The sequence below is a fragment of the Hipposideros armiger genome, unplaced genomic scaffold, assembly GCF_001890085.2.
Source record: "Hipposideros armiger isolate ML-2016 unplaced genomic scaffold, ASM189008v1 scaffold_170, whole genome shotgun sequence".
NCBI classification, from domain to species: domain Eukaryota; kingdom Metazoa; phylum Chordata; class Mammalia; order Chiroptera; family Hipposideridae; genus Hipposideros; species Hipposideros armiger.
In genome coordinates this window covers 2,617,171-2,640,392 of record NW_017731520.1, presented here as the reverse complement: position 1 = coordinate 2,640,392, position 23,222 = coordinate 2,617,171, and the positions used below count along the sequence as shown (strand labels likewise).

At 44.5% G+C, this 23,222-nt stretch overlaps 1 long non-coding RNA gene across 1 annotated transcript in view; it reads right to left on the bottom strand.

The window, feature by feature from the left end:
* Nucleotides 1–9,684: 9,684 nt before the first annotated feature.
* The window catches only part of LOC109387839 (uncharacterized), an 87,735-nt gene continuing 74,197 nt past the window's right edge, over nucleotides 9,685–23,222 (bottom strand). The window contains exon 3 of the long non-coding RNA XR_002125113.1: nucleotides 9,685–9,704. This is a non-coding gene — a long non-coding RNA (uncharacterized LOC109387839). The remainder of the gene's footprint in view (nucleotides 9,705–23,222) is intronic.

Here is a 23,222-nt window from a genome sequence, read left to right as displayed (position 1 = left end):
GCTCATTGTGGTCCAGGAGCCACCAAGGCAAAGAGTAGCTATCCCCAGGACTGGCTGAGTGGCTCAGTTGGTTAAGAGCTCATGCAAGAGTTTGAAGTCTGAGCAACAGCAGTTCGATGCCCGGCCTGAGCTGAGCAGCCACTGAGCTGCCAACAGGTGGCAGGATGGCTCAGCTAAAAAAAAAAAAAAGAATAGCTGGTCCCATCGAAACTGCCTCCAAATTTTTTTTTTTTACCGAAAAGCATTGGAACTGACATAATTTAATTAACTTGTGTGAAAATGCCTTGCAGAACCTGAAATTGATATAATTAAAGTGAAAGGTAAAGTGTGAACCTCTGATTCCATTTTTTTAAATGTCACCCTTCATCGCTTCTACATAATATCAAATCACAAAAGATATTTTTCATCTGTTCATCGCATTTTACATGCCCCTCACCACTGGCCTCAAAGCAATTAAATTTGAGAAAAAAATGACTGAAGCAAGGAGCCCCAAATAATCAAGTTCACTGAAATTGCTTTCACTTGGTGACGTTGCTAACATAAATCGCCATTCAGTTTCATTCTGCTATGGCTATTTTGCTTTCAAAAATGCTTAGATTAAAAACTGAGGGGTCTAGAGGAAGATTTGTATTTTCAGAATACTTCTGAAAATCAAGCAAAAAGAAAGTGCTTATTTCTAATACTGTACTATAGACATTATTATCCTTTACACAGAGCATATATTAGCACACACCAAAAAGTGAAATGAGTAATTTGCCAATTTTCATTGCCCTTCATCCACAGGTCTCATGAACCACAGTATTCTTGGCGGTTTATGCATCAGATAATCTCTATAGACTTAGAATTGATAACTGACCCCGATGACCCAAAAATCTGACTTCTAGTCGGTAGAAACCTAACCTGTGATATCTGTGAATACTGGGGTTGAGTCATCTGAAATTGCATATTTGTAATTGAAACATGGTCCAATCCAGGCAATTTGACATAATACAGCCAAACAGCTGAGGGACTGTAAATAGAGGCACCTTGGTGTTCCTGAAAACATCGTGGGAGCACTTCCTCCATTAAACTGGTGTGAGTAGATATTCTGCACCTCTTACCCGATCCAGGGCTCATCTGCTGGCTATTCACCCCTTTCTCCTGTGAGCAGACAGCTTCTCTTCTATCCTTCCAACAGAAACTCCTCTCTCCAAAATCACCGATGACCACTCAGGAAATTGCCAAATCCAACAACCCTTTCCGATCACCTCAGCCTCCCGACAGCCTTGGGCTATGTGACCACTCTCCCCTGTCCACAACTGTCCCCTCTTGTTTGCCCACGTCACTGCATTACTTGTTTCTCGACTTACCTCTCTCAATTCTTCTCTTTCACTCACCACCTGATTGAAGGCCATCTCTTAGTCTCCACTTCTTTCTTCTTCCTTGTGCGACAGGTAGACTCATACATTCCGCCTCATCTCCTTCTCGCTTCGCAAATGACTCCCTTTTGCCATCTGGCCACTGGGACATTGTCTTCCCTGTTCCTACAAACCAACATCGCTCTATCCCTCTTACTCTGTAGAGGGGTCCCCACTTCCTCCACCATTAAGCCCACCTGTGCCACCACCTGCCTTCCAGGACCTCAGGGACATTCCTCCATTAGCTTGTCACTTGTCTACACCCTCAGTATATAAACTTGCTTGATTTTCTCCTATGACATAAAGAAGAAAAATAAAATCTCTTGACCCTATGCCACCTCCTTTCTAGCTACTGCCTTCTCTTTTTTTTTCGTTCACAATTGGGATGAAAGATTCTAACTCGTTTTTATTTCCATCTCTATCGCCTGTATTGCCTAATGTCTTAGGTGGCACGTGTCCAGAAGCTGACTCTGGGAAGAACTTGATGAGAGCCGTTTATGTAAAAGACCATCCCAGCTGGTGGAACAGGGTGAGTCAGGGAAGGGAGGGAGCCAGGAGAGGGTATGTCAGCATCCTGATTATGCTGTGGGAAGCCGGGTTTAGTCTCACGGGGACAGCTGAGAAACCACGGAATCTTGTCTTAGGGTCAGCCCTCGCCGGGGTGGGAATACTGGGGTGCTTACTCTCACCCTGCATCTCTGAGGGTGGCTTTCAGGGGCATTCACCCCCCCGCACTTCCAGCCGGCTCCGAGATAAAGCTGAGGTCCTGCTGCCCACAAGGCAGAGCGGCAGGGGCTGCAGGAGGACGCCATCGGCAGGTACGGCATGGCCCTGCCAGCGGGACCAGGGGAGCAGTGCTGCATCAGCTCCACGGCTGTGATTCCTCCACTTTCTCCCTTCACTTTTACACAAGGAGCCAACGACCTCCTCATTGGCAAACCTAATGCAATCTCTCTGACCTGGTCCATCTTGACCTTTCTGGCCTGCAGTCCTGGTCTCCTGGATGCATCTCCTTCCTTGGCCTCTAAGAAGCCACTCTTTCTCGCTGCCGCTTCCTCCACACTCTGGTGGCCTCCTTTTCAGCTGTGTCTTCTCCAAGGGTTGATGCTTCAGGGTGCTGCTCTGGTTTGCTCATTTTGTACCGCCATCCTGAGACCTGTCTTCTACCTTCATGACTCCCAGCCACCTACACGATGCTGGCTTCCGAATCTCTGTGTCCAGCCTGGGCCATCCGGAGGTCACGGCCATACATGAGCTCGCTTCTCCTTCCCGTTCCTAATCATCCTAGCCTCGATGTCAGAAGGACTCAATGCCCACAAAACGCAACGACACAGGCTCTTCCTCTGCTATTCCTTCTTAGCTACCCAGCAACCGAGACCTGGGGGTCATCCGTGGCTTCCCGTTCCTCACTCTTGAAATCCCATTAGTGACAAGGCCCCGTCTTAACACCCTTCGTTCATTCACTCTGCGCTTTCTCTTCCTACCATCCGACCTCTACTTACTCATTTTGCCTCTAACCTCACCTCATCCCTCTGTAGCCTCCTCGCTGCTGCTAGGAAGCTGTTTCAAAAACACAAATCTGATCGACTGCTTACAGAGAAAGTCCAAATTGCCCACTCGGATAAGAAGAGGCTCCGTAAGCTGCCCGCGCGCGCCCCTCCAGCCCTATACGACCCACCATTTCTTCTCCCCACCCACTCTGTCCTCTAACCACTGCAATTTCCCAATTGTTCCACAGAGCTCCAAATCTCCACGTACTTATTTATTTAACTCACACTTCTACGCATACATAGCACCCATCGTGCTATGTGATCTAAACATTTTACAAATAGGAAATTATTTAATCCCCATAGCAACCCTATGTCGTATATACTAGCATTATTCTCGTTTTATAAATGAGGTAATTGAGGCTCAGAGAGGCTAAATGATCCGACCAATGTCACACAGCTGGCAAATGGCAGAGCCAGGATTCACAGCCAGGCCTTCTGGCTCCAGAGTTACGGCTCTTGACCCCCCACCACAGTGAGGGGGGCGTGTTAATCTCATCTTTCTCTGTCTGGAACATTCTCGCCTCACCCCAGGGGGTCCTTGTCTATCAAATCTCCCCTGATCTGTCAATACTTTGCTGAACTTGACTTCTCTGTCCTGTGACCCGCCCTGCAGTGAGGACAAATATGCTTCTGCTTATTCCTACATGTGCCTCCCTCTACAATAAACTCTTCGACGGCCTCTCCTTGGCTAGTTCCCATAGCTTCCTGTGTCTCTGAATGTCGAATGCTCCAAGGCGAAACCCTTCAGCCCTTTTTCTCTCTACCTACACCTGCTCTCTTGGTGACTTCCTCTGCTTCAGGGTGCAAACACCCGTGTGTCTATCTCCTACTTCGAGTTCTGTCCTGACCTCCAGGCTCATGCATCAAACAGCCTCCCGATGACCTCACCTGGTCGGCTGACGGACATCTCAGAGTTAACATGTGCAAACGCGGCGTGTGACAGGCCCCACCTCGGTCTTCCCTATGCCGACTGGGAAGAACACCATGCTTCCTACTGCCCAGGGCAAAAACGTGGGGTCATCTTTCATTCCCGTTTTCCTCTTACACCCCTCGATCAATCAACCAACAAGTCCTGTTGGCTCTACTTTCAAAACAGATCCAGAAGGCAGCCGCTGTTCCACCTCCACGACCATTAACCTGGCTGGAATTAGCCTTTTAACTGCTTCTCTTTTTGCCTATGTTGTTATTTTTCCCAACAGGAGCTTGAGTGATACGATTAGAATATGTCACATCATGTCGCTCCTCCACGAAGACCCCTCCGGTGGGTTCTGCAGTCACTCTCGCTGACAGTCAGTCACGTCAGCAGCCCGTATGCCTGCAGGAGCTGGGCCCTGCACCCTCCTGACCTCTCTCCTTCCACGCTCCCTCACTTATCTGCTGCAGAAGCACTGAAGCACTGGCCTCCTGTTCTTCCCGTGCTCCAGGCATGTCCCCACCCGGGGGGGGGGGGGGGGGGGCTTTGCACTCAGTGTTCCTGCAGCTCCCCGCTGCTCTGCCTGCAGCGCCGGCTTCTCCTATGCCCTTGATCCTTTATCTGCATCTGGTGTTTTGCGTAAAGGCTATTCTCTCCCTGAGGACTTCCTTGACCATCCTGTTTAAAACCGAAAGCCCCTAACTCTAACACTCTCCACCTTGCATTCCAGCCTTTTCCTCCTCCAAGTCGCCATCCCACAAAACACATCTGACTTCTCCATTTTATGTTCCATCCTCCCCACAAGGATCTAAATGCCATCTAAGTCCTCTGCTCCGATCCCCGCACCAGACAGTGCCTGCCACGTAATGAAGAACTCCAAGAGATTGGCTCTGATTCCCCTCAGCCTGTAGCCCATGGTACAGAACACATTTGTCTTGGATAAATGCTATTGGACGGATCAGCAAATTTGTGATTGAATATATTTCCTTTTGATCGTGTATCTAAGCTCGTCTAAGATCTCCATAAATATAACTCCAATCTCTGCTTCTATTCCAAACCTCTTTTCCAAACTTTAAAGTTGCAACAGCCTCTTATTCATCTCCTCTTAGATGGTATAGTACCCCCAACTCAATCTTAAGTTAAACTTCTGCCTGACACTCGCCCCCCTCCCCGACCCCAAGCCCAATTCGCTTTCTAATTTTTTAATGAATGCTCAAGACCTTATCATTCTTCAGCCACCAGTCATTTCTGTATCCCCTGACTTCAACAGCCTCATACCCAGCATTTATCAAACCCTGAGCGTGTACCTATGCAATGTCCTTTTCCTTCATTCCCACCGACAATGCGCTAATCAGACCATGACTATCTCTTCATTCCAGCAACCCAATCATCCATTCAGTTCTTCACCCATCTCTGCCTCCATCAGCACTACGTGCTTGGCCTGCCTTGCACAGAACATGCCACAAAAAGGGTCTCCTCAGTCAGGAAAGAATGTCACTTTGTAGGACAGATGGGTACCGTACTTTCTTGTGTCAATGCTTTAACTGTATTATTAGCATTAGTTTGTATGACTAGCTCAGCAAAGCCACGTCCTGAATCCATGCCTGTCAGAACCCATTTACACCTTCCCGGGCTAAAGGCAAGGGTGTAACATGGTTCCCTTTCCATCCGTGTGCTGGTCCCTCACCCCTGGGACTATGTTCCTTTGTGTTTTGTAAACATTGTCTCTTCCGTGGACAACTTGGACAATTAAGATGAACAGTGCGTACTTCTTCTAGTGTTACCTTAAGGGACACAGTTCAACACAGTGACACCTGGCTCAGCTCCACCTGTGACCACCTACGTCGCGTACGTACCCAAAAGGCCACATCTAGCTGTTGGTCTCAGTTCCTCCCTGGTCTTGGTAAGAGATCGCATTCTGTATGATTAGATTTATTTGCAGGCTTCTGTTAACACCCCGAGAACAGGATCTGTGTTTTAGTTACCACTGGCGACTGCAATGTCATTTGAGCATATTAGGCGGGTCTGTGAATGTTGACAGCAATAGAATCGATTTGCTTACAGGTTGCACTCATTTTGAATGTGTCATATAGCTGTTTTGGCACAGAGACTATACATGCAAATGACAACATTTTACTCAAGGATGATGAGTCGAGAGGCCATTCGTTCTTTGATGCAGCCTGACATTGAAGGATTAGGGTTATAACACCAGCTCCCTCTGTTGTTCACTGTAGAAATGGCATGGCACTTAAAGCTATTTGGGGCACACAAATGGAAGACTATTCCCTCCCCCAAAAAATGCTAATTGAACTAGAATATACCAATGAAGGCACATTGGAAAATGTATGTACTTGAGACTGCCATCCTGAATATAGAAGGAAGAAATAAATCATACGGTAGTAAGTGGCCATTTCATAAAGGGTCCCCTTTCCTATTGATTATTATGATCAGCAAACATATACCGTGTTTAGGAGAATCAATGATAGTGGCGTGAACATTTAATTTCAGGCTCTTTGAAGACGGCGGTTATCGAGTTTCAGTTTGCACAAAGATCAGTGGTCATCCGGATCAGTCGTTCTCCAGCTTTGACATGCCCGGGGAATCACCTGAGCGGCTCAATAAAACGTGGCAAACAGGGTCCAACCCACAGCATTTCTGAGCCGGTAGGTCTGAGTGGGAGCTGAGGATTTGCATGTACCTTATTCTGAGAGCCACGGCTCTGGACCGTGCTACTAAATGTGATCTACCAGAGAGCAGCACAAGCATCACCTGGGAGAGTGGAGAGAACAGACTGTCAGCCCCACCAGACCTACTGAATCATAACCTTCTTTCTCAAATGAATCCTGAGTGATTTGAATGCACATTCAAGTATGAGAGGCATTGGCTTAGAACAGGGGTGGCCAACGTTTTTGGAAAAGGGCTAGATGGTAAACGTTTTAAGCTTTACGGATCTGTAACTCTACCACAACTACTCAACTCTGCCATCTTAGCACATAAGCAGCCATAGACGGTGCGTCTGTGTGCCAATAAAACTTTATTGACAAAAACAGGCAGTGGGCCGAATTCAGGCCACTGGTCATAGCTCATCGACCACTGGCTTAGAACGTGTGTCTTTATTGTTTTTTAATGTAGTTATACCTCCCACCATTTCTGTTTCCGTAGTTCTAGGGTTGGACCTGCTCTTTGTATTTTTAACAAGCACCTGAGGAAATCTTGATTCAGGCGATCTGCACACTGTACACTTTGAGAAACACTTTCAGCCATCATTCCCCCTTGCAAGATATAATTGTTTTATTACATATTTGTGATTTCTTTTTAAATAGCTCATAGAAACGTAACATTCTCTGATCTAGTCTTCTTTTCAACAACACCTTCTCTGTTCTGCCAAATGGCTCCCACACAAGGGTCAGGCTCTTACTAACTGTATGCATTTTTCCCCCACCGAGCAACCTGAGCATTATTAGGAAAATGGCTCCTGAAAGAGCTGTTGCTGCTCGTATCGTCCCATCAGGCAAGGGGACAAACTTCACGCACAAATAAGCAGGAAACTCATTACAGAGGAAAATTAGAAGCACCGAGAAGCGCAGATCCTGCTTCTTTATTGCTTTTCTGATTTTTTCAAACCAAAACTCAACTGCTCTAGCTCAACTCTTCAGGGAATAGTTGTATGATTAAAGCAAAAAAAAGATGGGGCATTTACTTTCTCTCAATTCTATATCAAGCTGGAAAAGGGAGGGAAAACAAAGATAGCTGTGAAATAGGCTTTGATTTCTTTCTCTAAAGGGCTAGTTGTTTCTTTTATAAGAGTAAGGTCTGAATTTACCTTTTCATCCCAACCATTCCTCCCTTCTCCGTACTGGAAATTGCTGACTATTTCAAATTTCACAACACATGTTGGTTTTGCTTATACTCTTTGTAGATGAAGTATTTTAAAGACACGAGTGACGGATTTTTCTTTTAACAACATGTGTGTTTCTTTAACAAGTCTGGATGTGGGATAATATGCTCATTATAAAGTTATTATATAGTTCCCAAGGCTTAGAGCATGGGAACCACAATACTTTAAGAATCTAAAGCACACTTTTGAAGACTTAGAAAAAACTTCAGCACACTACATGTATTTAAATGTTGATAAAGTTTACACATGCTGTTTTAACTGTAATTTGGAAGAAATGTTTCAATAAAATAGTAAGAAATTGTAGGCTCCTGAATTAGATGAATAGGAAGAACGCTTTATTATCTTACCATTTATTTATGAATAAATACAGAGAAATTCAGATTTAAAAAACAACAACGGAAGATGAAACAAAGGCAATAAAGATGAGAACTATTCTGACACCTAGAAGCTAACTATAATTTTTACAAATTTCAGATCATACCAATAGCCAGTTATTGAAATGAAGAGGTAAATTTGGAAAAGAAATCATGGATAAGCTTTTGGGTTATTTGATAATCAAATTAGTGAAGAGAAGCAACTTATATCAACACACTGAAAAAGGATGCCACCTCACACCTATTAGAATGGGTATTATAAAAAAGACAAGAAATAACAAGTGCCGGTGAGGATGTGGAGGAAAGGGAACCCCCGTGCACTGTTGGTGGGATTGCAAATGGGTGCAGCCACTATGGAAATCAGTACGGAAGTTTCCTCAAAAAAATTCAAAATAGAACTACCTTATGACCCAGCAATTCCACTTCTGGGTATTCATCCAAAGAAATCCAAAACACTAACTTGAAAAGATATCTGCAGCATTACTTACAATAGCCCAGATATGGAAACAACCGAAGGGCCCATTGATGGATGAATGGATAAATAAGATGTGGTCCATATATACAATGGAATATTACTCAGCCATGAAAAAGAAGGAAATCTTGTCATTTGCAACAACATGGATGAAACTTCAGGGCATTATGCAAAGAGAAAGACAAGTATCATATGATCTTACTTATATGTGGCTTAAAAAACAAACAAACAAAAAAACCCAAGCTCATAGAAACCAAGAACAAATTGGTGGTTGCCAGAGGTGGGGGGTGGACAAAATGAGTAAAAAGGGTCAAAAGATACCAACTTCCAGTTATAAAATAAACAAGTCCTGAGATGTAATGTAAAGACAGCATGGTGACTATAGTTCATAATAATACTGCACTGCATATTTTAAAGTTGTTAAGAGTAAATCTTTAAAGTCCTCATCACAAGAAAAAAAATTTTTGTAACTATGCATGGTAACAGATGTGAACTAGATTTATTGTGGTGATCATGTCACAATATGTACAAATATCAAGTCATTATGTTGTACACCTGAAGCTAATATAATGTTTAAAAATATATAACCAAAGATGATAGAGCCAAAAACAGTAGGAAAGTATTATTATAGAGTTGCATTACAGTTTTAATTAATTTTAAAAAATATATTATTTTGCGGATTTTGTGATGCTTGGGGTATATGTCAGTGCTTTTCAAAATGTGTAACTTGTGATTTTTTTCCTAGCTGGAATAAATATTCAGTTTTGTAGCTAATTCTGTACTTGTAATTTTATTATTACTCCCCAGTTGTTTATGTTTCAAGCCCAGAAAACCTGGACCTGCCCATGGGTAGGGGAGAGAGAAGGATCAAAAGAAGGAAATTGAGGGCCTCACCTGTGAGGGGCACCTCGGATGCCAGCTGACCCTCCTTTACCAACTTCCATGCCCCTTTAGGTCAGCTGGGTGCAGGGGACCTTTTTCACAGGCTTCCCGCCTTTTCTCCCATATTTGCAGCAACTATGAACGCGGTTACAGCAGTGGCTGTCTGCCAGGACGCTGAATCGAGGGGGCAGTGTGGTATAGAAGAGGCATGCAGTTGGCTGCAGGTGAGAAGTAAGCACAGCGATCAGTGTCAAAGAAAGAGAGTGTTTAGTGGAATGAGAGAGGAGATTACCTCTTGAGCATGTAAAAGAGCTTGGGTGAGGCAGAGCAACACAAAGTTTATGGAATAGGCGTTAGTGACCCCAAATGGACCAGTGGTGACCACTGAATGTCTATGTTGGTTGGGTATCTGCTTGAAAGGTGAAGATGGGAGACATGGAAACTGAGTTTGCACCACTAGCTCTGGCATATCCTTCGGGGTGATTTGTAGCAAGGGGGACCCTGCGGGACCGTGTGAGGTGAGGGGTGGGTCAGCCATCTCCTTGCCCCCGCCCTCCCAGGAACCTGCCCTGAGCCCTTGACACCCTGCTGCAAAAATATCAGCTATAGGCTGAATTATTTAGCTTGTTTTGTTTTGTTGATCCCTTACAACGGGCCATCAAAAATGTCAGCGCTTTAAAGTGTGTATGAACACAAAAGGTTGAGAACCACAAAACTGTAAGGAGACGCGTTTGAGTTCAAACGTAAGCTCTAACTTTGGAGCGATTAACCCCAGAGATGCCTTGGGTCCACGCAAGGTTCTCTGTTCTGTAGTAAGTGAGGGACCTCACAGCCTGACATTTGTTTTCTTATCTTTGTGTATCACAAGGGCCTGACTTAAGCTGTGGTTGCAGAGGCTCCACTACAAAGAGGCATCTACTTCAAAGCCGGCTATCTTGAATAAATACGTGGCCAGCTACAGGGCGGGTCCCAGAGCCAGCCTGCCACCCCCACTGAGGCACCTTTTGTTTTAGAGATCTTGGTTGATTTCAGTAACTGATCATGTGATGGACTTGTTTTTCTTCTTTTCCTGCTCTTTAAAGCCCCCCTCTTAGGCTTTAAATTTACCATTAAAGAGTGAGCCCAGGGACTGAATAAACCCCTACCCTCCACCCCAATAAAAGCAGAACTGCAGGTCTATGCTCTCTGTCTCTACCCGTGACCCCCGTGACCTTGCTGTGTGGCCCCAGGTGTGCTGTGTCATTTCCAGGTCTTGTAAGGCATCAACCTGCATCTTTCCAGTTTCCGGATGGTTATTGCTGAAGGCCGTCTTGCAGTCATAGTAAGAATCCTAAGGGCTTGTCCAGCCACAACATTGGTTATTCATAGGCTGAGACCAGGGCAAAACACACACCTCATAGGCCCAGGCATTGTTCCTGCCACTGGGCGTCCAAAGAATAAGACAGTTTATCAAGCTTTTTCTCTGAGCTCAGTAAGCAGGACCCAAATTACGACATTATGTGGCGATATATGGCCAGGGCTTGGGACAACAAAGCCATCTAGGACAGAAGTATGCTGACTTTTCTGGAAAGGACTGGAAGGAAAAGAGCTTTTGGGTTTTTTGGTGTTTTTTTTTTTTAATGGAATTTGATCACTGCCTAAGCACAGGAATGGAAGAGAGAAATCACCTCAAGGTGAGAATGAAGGTTAATTGCTTATTTCTTCCACTGGGATGCTTTTGGAAAGCATGTAATTCTTCATCTTCAGGAACCTGACATTTTTAATTAATTTATACTAACATCCTAGTGTTTTAATTTTTTTTTTCTTATGGTAAGAAAAGTATTCTTTGTGAGTGGCTTGGGGCCATGGTGGGAAAAAAAAAGCTGAGACGGTAGAAAGGACATCATGGCAGCTGAAAACTCACCGTCTCATTTCAAGGTTTTGCTGAAAATCAGCTAAAATCTCATCCTCTCACTCTACTCCATTAAAAATCTTTCCTGTTCCATTTTTTAAAAAATCTTTAAATAAGCAATCCCACACTTTTATTTCTTTAGACCAAATCCTCAAAAGTTATTTTTGAAAACCGACAAAGGTTTGATTTAAGCTCCTACTTTTAAGAGACGAGTATTTTTGCTTTTTTGCGACAAGTTTCAAGGGGAGTTTAGAAATCTCCTTGCTATTTGTAAATCTCACTGAGATTATCACAGCAGGAGCCAAGCCCTATCTTGGTTTGCATATAATTTTCTACCCAGCTAATAACCTGCAACAGTTAAGAAGTAATCATCTCAGCATGGCTGTATTTGCTGTTCTAAGCTGGGTAGAAAATAATTGCAGCTTAAAGTATCAGAGGAAAGAAGGAAAGAAAATGGGATATTATTCCCCACGTAGAGAACAGGGACAGTTGCAGGAAAGAATTCTATAGCTGTGATTTCTGCATTATTTATCACATGCCACAGTGTCATGAGAATTACAGTGAAGTTTTTGGTCATTACTTAACCCAAGTGTAAAGACGCATGACCTAAAAAGGGTCTCCTAATAGCACTGAAGTCCTCTACTTTCCTTTGAAGGATGGAAGATGAGGAAAACGTTACTGCAACCTATTGCTTTCCATAGGCCTGGGAAGCACAGCCCAGCAGAGGACCGCCCCCCCAGAAGAAAAAAGTGAGGTGTTTCCTGAGAAGTGGGGGGGCTCAGTTCCACACAGCTGGCTGTGATGAGAAGCAGATGGCCTGGTGAGTGTGCCCACGGAACTCTGCCATGTGAAAAGGGTTTCCTGGGAAAGTGATGATGTGTATGTCTATGATTCTTTGCTTTATGCATTTCTGGAGAGAAGTAAAATGGGGGGAAGATGGATGTGAGGATAAAGTGGAATAATCTCTTGATAGGTCTACGGGGCCCAGAAGCCTAAGAACACGGCTCAGGTGACGTAACTGCAACTCTAACACGTCCCCAATAATGGCTAATGTTTGGGGAGTGCTTCCTAAGCCAGGCTTTGAAACTGTCATACTATTACGAGGTAGGTTCTAACTGCGTTCCCATTTTACAAATGAGGAAACGGGGCCCAAAGAGACGGGCTTGATCATTTGTCCACAGTGAGTCATGGAGCCATTTCTGATTCCAGAGTTCCCTCACAGCCGTTACGTTAGGCCACGTCTCTGGAAGACGTGTGTGCTTGTTTAAAAGCTGGTCTCCTCTATCGTACCCACAGAGGGAAGGACAGGGGTCGTCCCTTCATTCAGCCAATACTGACTGCACATCTGCACCGGCCAGGTACTACCAAGACTGTGCGGATATTTCAGATGTGAGGACCCAAAACAATATATGAGCCAGTGACTCTCGGCAAAAACAATTATGTGAATAGACAGTTCTCCAAAGGGGACACACAGATGGCCAACAGGCACATGCAAAGATGCTCAACATCACTGACCATCAGAGAAATGCAAATAAAAGCCACAATGAGATATCACCTCACTCCTGTTAGAATGGCTGTCATCAATAAATAAATCAACAAACAACAAGTGCTGGCGAGGTTGTGGAGAAAAGGGAACCCTGGTGCACTGTTGAAGAGAATGCAAATTGGTGCAGCCACTATGGAAATCAGTATGGAGGTTCCTTGAAAACTTAAAAATAGAACTACCTTATGATCCAGCAATCCCACTTCTGGGTCACGAGGCTGGATGACACCCTGCTCTCCCCACACGCCCAACACTTGCCTCCTCCGCTCCTTTGACAAGTCTCCTCTCTCTCTACTTGGAAGTCATCACACTCCCATGCCCCTCAAAATCCCCTTGTCCAACTTAATGCAGACGCTCGCAGGACTCTGTCCTTATGCCACAGTGAAAGCATGCTCCCAATGTGGGTAGTGGAGCTGTGGTTTATCTTTTTTACTTTTTAGTAATTTCCAAATGTTCTTTGATGAAGTCTATTATTATTATTATTAACATTATTATTATTATAAAAATATTACTTCGTGTTTTTAACCCAAAAGCATATTTTAATGCACTAACCCTGCCCACTCAAACCATTCGGCTAACTGGGTCCGATGCCCATGAGATGCCTCCATGAGTCAGTCGTTTGGCCTTCTTCAAAAGTTGCTCTAAGATATTTGCTGGGGCTGGCCGAGTGGCTCAGTTGATTAAGAGCTCACTCAAGAGTTTGAGCTCTGAGCAACAGCGGTTCGAGTCCCGGCCCGGGCTGAGCTGCCACTGAGCTGCCAACAGGTAGCAGGATGGCTCAGCTAAAAGTAAAAAAAACAAAAACAAAAACAAAATTGCTAAATTGTATTTCAATTCGGCAAGCGTCTGTAAAAGCACTGACTGTGTGCTGCCCGTGTTAGGCATTGGGATGGGGACAGAAGATACAAAGACAATACACAGTATCTCCCAGCGGATACTTGGCACTCCAGTTACTGCAAACCCCTGCCCCCCGATCGCTCCAGCACAGCCATCGGTGCCAAATGCTCTCACAGAGATGAGACGAAAGGGCTGTGTGGCTCCCACTCCGCTTGGCAGCACTGCAGGACAGGGCACGGGCAGCTGACATCTGAGCTGGGCTGCGAAGCATAACAACAGGAGGGAGAATATTCCAGAAAGAAGAAGAAAGTCATTCCAATGCATGTGGGGTGATGAGCTCTCTGCTGTGGTGGGAACACTCAATGCGAGGTGAGGGAAGTCTTGGAAGGGACGAGCGTAACTGCCAATTGCGCGTTTTGTTGTGTGCATGAAAAGCCTGGATCAACGTGGTCCTCCTCCAAACTTCAAATAATATACATTTAATTCATTCTGAAATACACATCCCTAACTAGATGCCCCGTGCTTTGGCCTATTTTTATTTTGGACTTGCATAATTATAATTATAAACAGAACACCCACATCAAATCTTTATTCAGGATTTGCCTGTGCCGGCACCCCGCTAGGCATTTTCTATACAGTATCTCACATGAGCTTCACGGAAACCACAGGACGTTGGTCCTTAGCCCCATTCGACAGGTGAATAAACTGAGTCACAGAAATAGTATGTACTTTCACCAAGGTCACACAGATAGCAGGAAGGAATGCAAGAACAGTAAGTCCCAAACTAATCACATGAGTCATGGAAATGAACCCTCAGAGCCTGAGCCCACCAAACTGGGTAATGCCCTACCAGTGTAGTTCAACGAATGGTCACTAGATGGCAGAAACAGCCCAGTATGCACTGCGTCTGGGTGTGATCAGATCTTGGACGCATTTATGGGATTTACCAATGGTTTGATACAGCTGCTTTCCTTCGCATTAAGCAGACTGGGAGAGGAACAACGTTCTTCCCCATGTAGTGAAGCCTTACAAAGAAAATTCCCATTTTCAAAACCGTGAATCACAAACACACTCAAAATATTCCCTACGTTATTTGTAAGTTTATCATCTACCAAGGAAAACGGAAGAGGGGATATGTGTCTTCTCATGGTTTCTTCCACAGAGGAGGGGGCTCCTGTAAGCTTGGCTAATCAGTTAACGCTGTCTCTGGTTTTAAATGGCCCTACCTTTATCGCAGCTGCTACCGTGAAGCTAGATAGAGCGGTACACCTGTTTTTGTTTTAGGGAATGAATACCTATTAAGGCTGAGGGAAGACCTACTAACCCAGAGAGCAAGTCAGGCGTAGGCACCATTTATCTACTAGAGGCTGATGCTTCCATTTCCTTCGCCCTGTCAGATTTCCAACTATTTAACTTGGGCTAAATAGGTCCAAATATTTAACAGGGATAATTAAAGAGAAGCATTGCCCTTAAAATCCATTTAAGAGGCAGAACCTGGCTTGGTCATTTGTTATCTGTTATTCAGTTCTGCAGTCAGGCTGACGTCAAAACTCAAGCAAACTTGGCTCAAAGACCTAGAACCATCGTATCTTTTAATAGTCCTGACCCTGATGAAGTTGACCATTCCAAGGATTTCCCACCCACACTTATCAGTGTGTTTACATCAAAGGGACACTCCTACAATCCTTGGGATAAAACACAAGCTCTCCCCACATCACCACACACTGGGCCTTTTGTGAACATGAAAGGGGGCACTCGAAATGTGTAAGGGACACATCAGGCTAAGGCACATCATGTTCCCGTCACAACTTTCCCACCCCAACCATGAAAACCCTGACTCCCCAGTTCCTGTTTCCTAGGAAGAGCGTGACCCTGCAGGACCTCGCTTCGCCTCTCAAGACCCCTGCCCACCCCATAGCCCTGTTTAAAAGGAAAAAAAAATTTTTAGTCAGAAAACATGTCACTGAAGAACACAAAGAAGAATTTGTAATTCCAAAATGTGAAATGAAAAGAGCCATTCAGAGCCATGCTGAGAGAAACAGAAAGTGTGTCGCCCCTTGTGATTTGGCTGGAACATGCTTCAGAGGCTGCTATTTTAAATGGCAGCTTCTAGAGTACTCATAGCAATATGTGTGTGTACTATATATTTAATCAGCTTTAATGAGGTGTGGTTAATATAAAATAAAACTCACCAGGTTTCAGCGCATACTTTGATAAGCTTTGACAACTGCACACCATTGCATTTCCACCACCATGAAATTTCAAATTTTCAAGGCTCCTCAAAATCACACATTCCCTGTGTCAGCAACACCCTTCCTTCTCCCCAATTCCAGCTCCTCAGGCCCTGACCAGAGCGCCCCTGCTTTCTGCCACCGTAGTTTTTCGTTTCCTAGACTATCATAGAAATGAAATCATACAGGACATAATCTTTTTTGTCTGGCTTCTTTCACTGGATGTGATGTTTTTAGGGTTCATGCATGATATTGCACGTATCATTGTATGTATCACGTATTATGGTCGAGTAATATTTCATTGTATGGACATGCTACGGTCTGTTTATCCACTTACCAAACACTTGCTTGCTTTTAGCTTTTAGTTAGTATGAGTAGAGCTGCTGGGAACATTCAAATGGAATTCTGTGTGAGAACATTTTCATTTACGTTGGGTAAATTCCTGGGAGTGAGATTGGTAGGTCGCCCGGTACATGTGTAACTTTTGAAGAATCTGCACCACAGTTGAGACAGGAATGTATCTACTGGTTGGAGTTCTTTCTAAGCCCACGTGTCTGGAATGCACAAGAGCAAACGGCGTCTCCCACACAGAGAAGCGAGCCATGGCCCCATCTGGGAGGTCCAGACATTCACGGCCATTTGCGTCTTGCTGTTGGCCAGAGCGCTGAGATGCGCAGATTTTCATCAGAGCCTGAGAAGAGAAAGCTGTCACACGGCTGCCTCTCCTTCCCACGTCACCCCAAGCCTCGACTCCAGAGCCTGCCACCAGCAACTGGGCACAGGGCTCCCAGGTGCCAGAACCCGTCAGAATAAGGCGGCCCTGGGCTTTGCTTCGTCAGGGTTTGTCCCGAGGGGACGCCAAGGTAGAAGAAATGCTGGCGACAAGATAGTGTTCACGTCACCGAACCCCCAGCCACAAGCTCTCCCAGTGCACCCCTCACGGGACGCTGGTGGCCACCATCGCAGCTCGTACTCGGTGCCACAGTACTACGTGCAAACGTTGACTATCATTCTCTAGTTCCAGGCGTCAGGCTCTGTAGCATCTCAAACTGAATGGGGAAACCAGAATTTGGAATATCCAGGACTGAGAGGAGAAATGAACAAAAAACAGAGCATAGGGAGCCATTGTTTGATTACATTCACTATGAATTTCCTAGCGTCTACCAGGTTATTTTAAGAAGTGTCTTAGGCGCTGGTTATACAGCTGCGGACACGACAGACAAGGTCTTGTTTTCACGAAGCTTATTTTTTTCACGGGATGAGGAGATGACCAGTTCACCCAGGAATGGGTGTCCGCGCGTGCACGCACGCGCACACACACGCACCAACAAAATATCAATACAGGGCAAAGAATAAAACCAGGACGCAGTGCAAGCAGCGACTTGGGGGAGCCATTTACAGATGAGAGAATGTGCACTCCTAGGACAAAGAAGCAGTGAGTTCAAAGGTTCCAGATCAAAGGACCCTGAGGGACAGAAAGGAGGCTGATACACAGCCCGGGGCGGGAGGGGACAGTGCATGACGTAGGGCAGGCACCCTGTCCTCGTCCAGGGCAAGGGGTTGAGATGTTATACAATGTGTAGTGTCCACGCTGTCTCCAAACCTCGCAGCCGTGGCATGTAAGAACCTTAGCAGAAAGTTAAACTGATAGGGATCGCGGTTGAGGATGAATTTATGAAAGTCTAATAGATACTTTCATGTTCCGTGAAGAAAGTGATCAAACAGATCAAGAACACTTATTTCCCAAAGACTCCCGCCCCCCACCCCTTTGGCACCACTCCCGAGTTTGCTATCCAACCACTTTCTCGGACTCTTAAAGGTCTTCCTTCAGGTTTATTTTGTTTTTATTTTATTTGCAGTGCTGATGCAGTAGCTCATGAATTTTTGTCTGTGCGCCAATGTCATGCTAATTTATGCAAACGAATAATTATGTTTTTGCAAAGTTGTATTCCTGGGTGACACACAATATCAGTATGTGACATTTAAGCACTAAATCACAACATAAACAGCAGAGAGATGATTTCTTTTCACAGGATGGCAACGCCAAGACAGATCTCCTGGAGCTCAGGGACCCAGAGGCTGTCCAGTCTCTTAGGGACCATGGGTGAGGCAGGCTGCTCAGACGGGGCTGATGTTATTTTACAGACAGTCACTCCCAGCCATTTGCACATATTTAACCCCCAAATCATCATAGCTTACATGTGGTACACAGAAGTCAATCTGCAAATACTAAACTACCCTAGTAGGGAATTCTCCGGTTAGAAGGGCTTCCTTGATTGAAATTCTTAGTAAAGCAATGTTGTAATAGATGGATGTCATTTGAAAGGAATTTAAAATGAAAAGATAATTGAGTCTGTCAAGGTGTAGTTTATTCCCAATTAATCCCAACTAATTATAATTATTATAATAGTGATTTGCTATAAACTTCCATGGTCAAACACTATAAAACCTCATTTCACCCTCCCAGCAATCTTATGTAGGAATGGAGGTTTAGGAATGCAATTAACTTGTCCAGTGTCACGCTTGCCCGTGATTCCATGGCCAGAGTTTTAACCCAAAGCTCAGAGCCTCAGCTGTTAACCTCCATACACCAGTCTCTCAGAATGAGCACAAACCAGAAGGCGGTTATCTGGGCGGACAACTGCATGCTGACTATGAAAGCTCTCCCAGAAGGAAATCACATCTTCTGCATAGGCTGCAGATACGGTTCCCTGTTTCCACGCGCTCTGCCATTCAGTGCGTATTTGTTCAGTGCCTGCTCCACACCAGACCCTGTTCTGCAGGGAAAGCTACAGCAAGGAACAGAACACAGCCCCTACTCTCCAGGTGTTTACGCTATAGTAGAGGAGATACACGCATTTCTTAGGGCGTCATAACAAATTACCCCAAACTGGGCGGTTTACACTAACAGAAATTTATTTCGCCGAAGTTCTGGCCAGGAGTCCAAAATCGAGGGGTCAGCAGGGCTATGCTCCCTTCAAAGGCTCTTGGGGGCGTCTTTGGCTCTGGCTGCTGATGGCCTCTGCCTCCCTCTACACGTGGCCTTTCCCTGTGTGTCTACTCACTCCTCTTCTCTTAGGGGGACACGTCATTGGCTTACCAGCACCCTTCTGCTCCCCTGGCCCACAATGAACTACATTTTCCAGCCCCCCTTGCTACCTGGCTTGGCCATGTGACTCAGTCGATGCAACGTGAGTGCAGGTGGTGACGTCCATGTTCAGCCCGTCCAGCAAAAAGCTCCCACATGAACTCCTTCCCTTCTGGCTCCTTGTGGAGATGTACCCCCAGAGCACCCTTGCAGGCCTCCCGCTGAACATGGCAGAAGCCCCCTCAGTCTGGTTCCAGAATGACGACGTGGGGAAACAGCTCCCCACGGAGCTGTTCACCTGCCCAACATTTTAGGTGAGGAAGGAAATGTCTACTGTGCTTGAGGCATTGAATAGAATTTTGTATCTATTCATCATAGATCATCTTAATTAAGCCTCTCCAAAACCATGGCTGCCACGAGAAACGATCATCCGTAGGTTGAATGATTCCTATGAAACCAGCAAACCAATAGGTGGACTGGTTTCATTTCACTGGGGTTTTCCCCGCCTTCCCCAAAACTTATATAGGTAAGATTCATTCAGGACAAATTCAATTCTAGGGTTTTGATTGTGAATTTTCAGTCGGATAATAAAATCCTTTCATTTCTTTTGTATTTAGTAAGATAGGAAATGAAAGAAGTTTTAGTACATGTCCTAGGGAGAACAATGGAAGAAGCCCCTGGTGGTACGGTTCCACTCAACCAAGGGAGAAGGAAGCCCACGCACATACACACACGCAAGTCGGCACGAAACATAAGCAGTTCCCACACACCCTCACCCCTTGGCATGGCCACCACATTCCGCTTTCACCATCGCCCAACAATGTATTTCAGAGTAAAATTGGCACCCGTCACTCTTCCTAGAGTCAACAGCTGCAGTTTAGGACAGTGCTGGCAGAGCAATCAAAGGAGAGAAGGTTTAAACTGGTATTTTTTAATCCAGAAGGCATATTTGGTATCCCAGTGCATTGCAACAACTTCCCTGGGTACAACAGAAGGAGGCAGCTCCACCCTGAGCGGTGGGAGGGAAGTATGTGCCAACCGTCACACCGATACAAACAGTGTAAACTCACAGCGTGCCAACCATCGCACTGATACAAACAGTATAAACTCAGTGTGCCAACCGTCGCACCGATACAAACAGTATAAGCTCACTATTCAGAACACGGTGCCTCACGCCGGAACAGCATCAGCTCTTTGTCACCTAGTTAGAAATGATACATCTCAGGCCCCACCCAGGAGTGACTGAATCAGAGTCCGAGTTTTAACAAGTTTGCCAGGTGATCTGCAAGTACATTAAATATGAAAAGCACTGTTCTCTGGGATCCTGTGTCTTCTTTGCCACCATTTCATCTATCCATTTCTTAACATGATCATCATGTGAAAACTCAGTGGCGTTTTGGTGACATCTTATTAGCGTCACTAGAAAGAGCCCGTCACTAGCCGTGCAATCCAACTTAATTAAATCAGCTTATTAATTAGGACACAAATTCTTCACCCAGGATTAAACTAGTTGATTTCCTGGGTGGAAAGAACTTATTTAATTTACAAAGGATAAAAGATTGTGATGGTCGGTGGAGGGGCAGAGCCGGTCATCCAGGCTTCTTCAAAATCTACTGGCACTAAATATTTTTCCATCTTTTACTATTCAATAATGACAGCCAGCAAAATAAAATTTGATCTTGTTGCTAAAAATTCATACTCAGTTATTAAAGTTATGAAAGCAAAATTATAAACGATTAGAGTCTGCATATTTATTTGATTAGAAAATCCTATAGCATGCATAGTAAATACCGTTTCTAAGAGGAATTAATAGAAACTGTACCGGGTATGTATGCATATATGCAAACCAATTTTTTAGTGTCAAAGGTTATCAAAATACATTATCAAAAGTTAAAAAAAATTTTTTTGTTGTGACGTTTTATGGATTCAAAAATTATCAACATACTTTAATTGGCAAAGGGTACAACCCCAACCATTATCGTTGAGAGCACTTTTAGAGCTCTAGAAGTATAAGCCTAAGGCATACTACATTAGTACGAGTCAACTCCACTCTTTAAAAAATGTGAGACCAATTATTCTCATGACTGATGAAATCCCAAATGACCTTAAGTATTCCCATAACATATCAAGGACATTTTTTTCTGTGGAAAGTGCCAAATACTTATCCAAGAATGTTGTTTAAAAAAAAAGAGAATTTTCCCACAGAATAGAGGAAATGCATGTTGAAAGGAAAGCACTAACATGCACTATGAAGCATGTGACCTACTTAATTATGTGCCCCGGGGACATGCAATGTGTTTGCAAAGCAGCGAAGTCCTTCAAGGTCATATTTGAGGGACACAAATCAGATGTAAGAAGCAGGATGCAGGAATCCTGGTTGCGTGGCATCTTAATGAGATGAAACACCCTGTCACATCGTTACAGTTTATGGCTATTGACTGTGGCAACGAATCCCTCAGGGAAGAGGCAGAAATGCTTATTAAAACAGCGAGGAGTTCAATGCCTGAACAAATGACATACGCAGCAGTTGATGGCTAGTAACAAAGCATTGGATGGGCTTCCCCACCCCCAACCCAGATTATAACATTTATAAGTAAAATAAAATTACGTGTTTCTCATCGAATGGTGTTCCTATCTTCAGGCCCTTGTGTGGGACAATGATTATCGTTCCTCACCAAATTATCTCCTCAGAAGAACTGTCCATAAGATAAAATTCTTAAAAGTCTCTGTCATGCAAATAATCCAGGTGAGTTGCTAAAAGCCTGTGGGGTACAGGAGGCCCCACATCAGGAACCCCACGGGTGCGGAGCCTCTCTGTCTCAGGTGGCACAAGCAATTTGGGCAAAATAGCCACCTTCCCAGCGTCCACAGCTCTAAAATGGCATATCCCCCAATGGGTGCGTGCTTCTAATGGATTGCAAGTGAACGCATGCACAAAAGAAGTGCTTGGTGGAGGCAGTCCCAGAAATTACAAATGGAGCAGCTCTAATGGCTGTCGAAGTCAGCCCAACGCTCATGAAAAAGTAATACCTTGTACTTAGTATTGTTCTCGGAGGAGCTTGGCGCACTTTACAAGCATGGAAATGCTTCTCTTTTAGCAAAAGAGTCCTTTAAAAGTCTACTCCTGAACATTGAGCGAGATAAATTACACTCATTTCAGCAAACTATTGTGTAATTCTCTATATTCTATTCACCGTGCAACATCAAACTGTTTATCTGAGTGCTTTTTTTTTTACAAAGATGATGTGAGAACATTCCCTGTTTTGCTTTCAGGTTACCTTAAGTCACCGCTGGATTCTTATATTTAATTAAAATATCCTTTTTAAAGGTTTGCATTGATTAAGTAGACCGGACAAGGAACTATACACGACAGTTGAATTTTAATGCATGAACAGTGATTGTAAAGCTTTGTATCTATGGGGGTTTTCTATCCTTGTATATTTAAGAAGCCATGTCTTCTTGAGAGAGATTACATTTGGGAGGTTGGTCAGTCCCTTGTTTGAACCATGTGCTATGTGCTTATTTTCTTTGTGGACAGGGAGGAATTTAATCCGGTTTGCTGAGGTACCCTTTATAGACAATAATTTTTTTCCTTTTAACTGTACACATCAATGATTCTTATAAATGTATATAGAGTTATGTTCCTACGGCCACCAACAAGACTTGTAATATTTTTATCAGCCCCCCGCCCAAATCCCATCACATCCCTTTGCAGTCACATCCCCCGCCCCAGCCGCTGGCAAACACCTACCTACCTGCTTTCCATCATTACACTTCTGTCTTTCCTAGAATATCATATGAATCATATACTCTATGCAGTCATCTGAATCTAACTTCTTTCACTTACCACAATGCTTTTGAGATTCACCCATACTGTTGCACGTAGCAGCCCCTTCCTTTTGAATCCTGAGTGGTGTTCCATTGTACAGAGGTACCACACTGCCTAGCCATGTACCAGTGGATGGCTGGTTTCCAGTTTGGGCAATTAGGGACAACATGCTATGAACATTCACATCCAGACGTGTTACCATCCAGCCTATCTTTTTATAGTACTTAAGAGACACACGGCACTGTGCTGATCCACTGTCTGCCCCCAACCTTGAAATGGTGAGCTCTTTGAGGTATGGAACTGAATTTTTTTTTTTT